Source organism: Festucalex cinctus, chromosome 4, assembly GCF_051991245.1.
Source record: "Festucalex cinctus isolate MCC-2025b chromosome 4, RoL_Fcin_1.0, whole genome shotgun sequence".
In the NCBI taxonomy this organism is placed as follows: Eukaryota; Metazoa; Chordata; class Actinopteri; order Syngnathiformes; family Syngnathidae; genus Festucalex; species Festucalex cinctus.
The window spans coordinates 27,708,589-27,714,453 of NC_135414.1; positions in this window are offsets into that span (position 1 = coordinate 27,708,589).

Below are 5,865 nucleotides of genomic sequence, written 5' to 3' on the forward strand. Positions count from 1 at the left end.
TTATTGGCCATAAAAAATAAATAAATAAATAAATTAAAAAAAAACTATATATATATATATATATATATATATATATATATATATATATATATATAAAACATTTGGAGTACTGATACACTAATGCAGATTAAAGGTTAAAAAAGTTACACTTATATATATATAGTGCTGTCAAGGTTAAAATGTTAACTAGTTAATTAATCACGAAAAAATATCGCATTAATCATGTATTAACGCAGATTAATCGCACTACTAATTTTGACTGCAAATGATCCTTTAGCTTGACGGCGAATGGCTACGTTAAAGGTAGCACAAGTTGTGTTTGAAAAATAAACATAACATGCATTAAATTGAAGCATTTAATAAATGTTTGCGTGCGAAATGGGTATTTTTTTTTTCCCATTTTAAATTATGCAAGTAATTCACTGATTAGAAAAAGAGGAGGATGAGACATCCTCTTAAAATTAAATGCCGAAAAAATGAACACATAAGAGGTCAATTTGGCGGGCAAAAAACGTTGATAAAAAGCCTTTTTAATTAAGCGATTAATCGTGATTAATCAAAATTTTAAGATGTGATTAATCTGATTTAAAAAAATGTAATCGTTTGACAGGCTCTACTTATATATCAACCAGATAAGGAATATAACAAATGTGAGAACTACACTGTCCCTTTAAAAGTCAAACTCAAATCTGAAAACTAAATTTCACAATTAAATCAGAATTTATAAGTTACTGGAAAAAAAAAAATTATGTTCATGATGTGAAAACTTTTCCCCGTTTAAAAATAAATAAATAAATACATACATGTGCAAGTATCATCTGAGTTCAATTAACGAGCGAGCTGTTTCATCTTTGGCTGTCATTGATTTTAATTATCCGATCCAGATCTCCACGAAGGCATCTTTCGATAGCTGCTTTTAGAGCGTCAGATTTCCACATGAATAATGCCCTCATACTTAAGTCAAGGGTCTCCGCACATTCTACTTCTGTCGGGAATAACGTGCAAAACAGCACAAATAAATAGGGTGGACGTTTTATTATTTTTCAAGCACAACAGGTGTGCGGGTTGCTTGTGAACTTCTCATTATTGAATGCCGCATACGACACCCGTCTTCGTTTAACTAGTAGCCAGCCAGGATGAAGCAAACAGAGGTGAGTGTTTCTTTGCAGAACATCTTACTTGGTGTTTTTAATTATCTGTCTGACATTTACTCCGTATAGTCAAAACACTGAAGTCAACGTGACCTCTCAAACTATTAAAACATAATGCAGCTTGTTGTTGCACTGACCTCTTATCCAGTAGGATTAGTATTATTTCCGGTTCTGTGGCCATCATATTTTCCAAAGTTTTGTCAAGATGAATTTACAATCCATGATATAGTCAATGTTGAGAAGTTACAGATGCGGTCAGCTATAAATGCGTATCTCATGGAAAGTGGAGATTGAACAATTTTACTTGCGATCACTTTCCATTGCCGAACTCTGTGGTCTGTCGCAGTTGTCATCATCTTCTAATTCCCTCATTTGTACTCACATGTTTCACTGTAAACGTAATTGTCGATGAGGTTTTCCTCTTCGGAAATTTATATTTTTATGTGGCGCGGCCAGTTCATCACATTAACACGTTTCAAATAATAACACAACAGTGTCATATAATAGTGATGATTACTTATTGAGGGTAGTAATGCACAAGACTTCTCAATAGTCTACACACCCCAGTTCAAATGCCTACTTTGTCCAATATAAATAATTAAAAAACTGTTTCCACCTTTAACTCATTCAACCCCAAAAACGTATAAATACGTTTTTAAATACTTTGTCCTGCACTCCTGAAAATATTTTTATAAGTTTTTACGTATTTATTTATTTATTTGTTTACTATATTCTAGAGTATACAGAAGGCTTTGATACAGCTTCTGATATGAAGAGGTGGCTTAAAGAAATGGTAGTTATTACCAAAAAAAAAAAAAAAAAAAAAAAAAAAAAAGGGTACAAGAGATCAGCTCGGGCTATGTTTTCACTAGGAATGTGAAAATCAATGAAATTTCGCTATATTTTAATGCTAATTTCTGCAAAACGGAAACAGATACAAACATACTTTTTTTTTCCTGATCAAAAGAAGGCACTCTCATCTTTCTTTTGGTAGGTTCCATGTTTTTATAGCAATAGAGCAGAATATTCTGCGGACCTCACAAAATCAGTCAAAATCCAGTAAAACAGCCGGTAGTAGTGACGTGTCGGTCATGAACGAATCGAGTCTTTTGAACGGCTCTTCAATGTGAACGATGGGAACCGAGTCTTTATCGAGAGCCGTTCATCCCCCTACACACGTGGAAAATCTGTTATGGTCGAATTTATATCCAGTGTACATGCACTGCAAACGTGAGCTGCAGCTTCCTTCAGTCTCAAGCAATGATGTTAATATGAAATAATGTAATCATAAAAACATACATTCCTATAACGTGATTAATGCACTGTATGAAGAAGAATAAATCCAGTAATAACATGCATGAAACTGTCTCCTTTGATTGTATTATGTCAATTTAAATGAAAGCCAGTGTTTCATGCTCGAGACATTTTTTGTGTAATGTTTTGAAGAAAGCGATGTGAGGTACAAAAGCATGCAAAGGCGACCATAACTCACTCTGTTTCATTGTGATAAGTGTTTGAGGGTCTTGCTATCCTCATTTTGCATATGCTTGGCATCTGTAACATTGCGCTCTGTTATGCTGCTTTAACTACACTGCTGTCTGAATACTTCTGGAAATCCTCTGGTGCATATTTTGCATGTGCACTTTGCAAGATTACAAGTCAATTTAACGTAAGTGGCACAGTTACCGCGTGTAAAGCGAATCGTGTGTGAACGCATAGTAGACTGGATGCTTTGGTCCCTCAGCTACATATTACCACAGTCGCCTTATGCCGCTACCCATGATTTTATTACCGGTTGAATATTATATAAGAGTGATTTATGTTCCGCAGAGCATTTTTGCTGCATTGTTGCCATAACCACAAAAGGCATTGCACAGCTTTGCTGACTCTGTTTAGTGTCTATTATGCTTTTTCACTGCACATTTGGTCCAGAAGGTCTTTTAGCTTTATCGAGTATACTCCGACTTATGTTTGCATGCATCTCTTTTATGTATATATACATATACATATACATATATAATATTTAATAATATTAATTAATGAATATAATTAATATTCATTAATTTATAATATATATATATATATATATATATATATATATATATATATATATATATATATATATATATATATATATATAAAATATTTAATAATATTGATTAATTTATAAAATATAAATATTTATATATATATATATATATATATATATATATATATATATATATATATATATATATATAATTTAATTATATATATATATATATATATATATATATATATATATATATATATATATATATATATATATATATATATATATATATAGAATATTTCCGCTTTAATTTTAAAGCTACACAGCGGTATAAAATAATATGTAATACTGAAATTAATAATGAAAATACCAATTCCAAAATACCGATTTCAAGGGGAAAACTGTTAAGCCAGATGCTGTTTGGTTTCCAAGTTCACTGTATATCATTTATGTAAGGATGTCACATGATCAGCATAAATCAGCACAAACTTAAAGGAAATAAGTACAAGAAACAATTCTAAAGTGAAAGAAAAGACAAGACCAAACCGTTCTAAATATGACAATTGGTTTGGCGTTGCAAGCGATGACAATGGGCCACATAATGAGAGGAGTGTTTAAAGCCAAAAGTGAGAGTCAGGGTTGTTATTTCAAGTGGGAAGTTAGTCAGATGCCTTGACAGCTTTCAGAAGTCGGAGTGAAGCTTCCTCCAGCTTAAAGTGACCACTTAAAGCCACTAAATGAGCATCTCTTCGTGACACTTTTCACTGACAACTGGTTGCCATGGCGGCAGATGTTACAGCAAATGGATTACATTATTGCAGGTAAGAATTTACATTTTATTACCACGTGGTCTAATCTCCATTTGGTTTCACTTTAGTACAATAGAAGAGCTGGATCAAAATTTTAGCAATTGAAAAGTAATAGTTGTTGAGGTTAATGTAACAATATTATCTTCATTGCTGCTTCCTCATGTGCAGAGATCTTTTTTTTTTTTTTTTTTTTTACTCTCATGTAGCAGAATGGTGACCAAAATATTAGAAACACCTCTCATGAGCTTCTCTGATAGATGGTAGAATTTTTATTTTGTAATGGCAAAAATTTTGGATGCAGCTCTTGTATTGATCTCATTATGTTACCAGACATTGAATGTCTTCCTGCCCATAACATGCACAGCGACTTTTTCAAAGAGGTGATCGATGTTTGGGATCACAGACCGTTACCTTACATTTTCTCATAGAGGGTTAGAAGACACACTTCTAATAATAGAGTCAGCAGCACGGCCATTTGTAAACTGCTGAGGCCCTAACATGCCTGATAATAGGTTATATCGCTCAAGATGCAAATAGTTATGATGGCAGAAGTCCCATCTTCTTTCCTGTGTTTGATTTAATTGAAGGATCGCAACATCGCGCTTTCTCCCCGGACGTTGTTATTATAACCAGCCACAAATTAAACCTGTAATTTGAGGGTAGATGAGGTGGAAGCCAGCTACGCTCCAAAAACCATTTGATGCCGTTCATTTACTGCTAGGAACAAATACGCTGTCGTGCAATATTGCTCCCAACAGGCAATTTCAGGAATTGCTCTTAACATAGGCCACAACATTAGGTACACCTACAAAATCCCCTCACATTCAAATAAATAAGCACATAATAATAATAATAATTATATATATATATATATATATATATATATATATATATATATATATATATATATATATATATATATACATGCTTTCAATGATGAAAACAATTTTTTAACTAATTAATCACACAATTTTCTATAATTAATTGCAATTAATCAAATTTTGCTACTTCTGCTTCTACTTTTTTTTCTTCAAAGCTAATAATGGAATGGAATTAATGTGAAATTATCAAATACAAAACTATAATTATCGTCAAACATTGTTCTAATAGCTTTCTTTGAACTATTAGATTGTTAAAAGTGTCCAGTGAGTACAGTATAATGTTGCGCTTATAAACTCAGTATTAATGGAGGGAACAGGAACCATCAAGTTACACTTTTGCTTTTTTTTTCCCCCCCTCACTGTTCCTTAACCTCAGGTAAAATAACAGAAAGACTCAATAGCTCCCCGATGTAATTAGGCTCTTTTTAGACCCTTACACCACAAATAAAGTCCTCTTTAAAGGCTCTTGAGTTGACCGACATTTTGGGGGCACTGCAGGAGGTCGAGGGGAATGATGAAGAACATGTCCCCACTGAGGCCGCACTAACGCGACTGGATAGAGGCAGAGTGAGTATTATTCACACACACGCACACGCATATCATCTAATACAGAAGCAAGTTTCTATCAAATGAGATCACGAACACCACAGACTACTACAATTGTCGTCTTTATGTCTCATACTTTGATTCGGATCAACATCTGGACCGGCGTGTCCTGAGGGAGTTCGGTGAATGGTGGCCCTAACGAGAAGCAGAGTTCCTGTTCAAATACAAGCAAACCCATTTCTCTCCCACTCTCCCTTCATCTCTCTACCTGCATTTTCTTTGCCTTAATTTCCCGCAGCGATTGCTTTTTTCTCCAAAAGTGGCCTCACTTCACAGCTGTAGCCATATTTTCCTGCTTTGAACCGCTGTAAACGCTCCTTCTTCCTCCTCCTCCTCTTTCTTTATGAACCCTTTGGCTCGACACCACATCTGAGAAGCATGTGCTG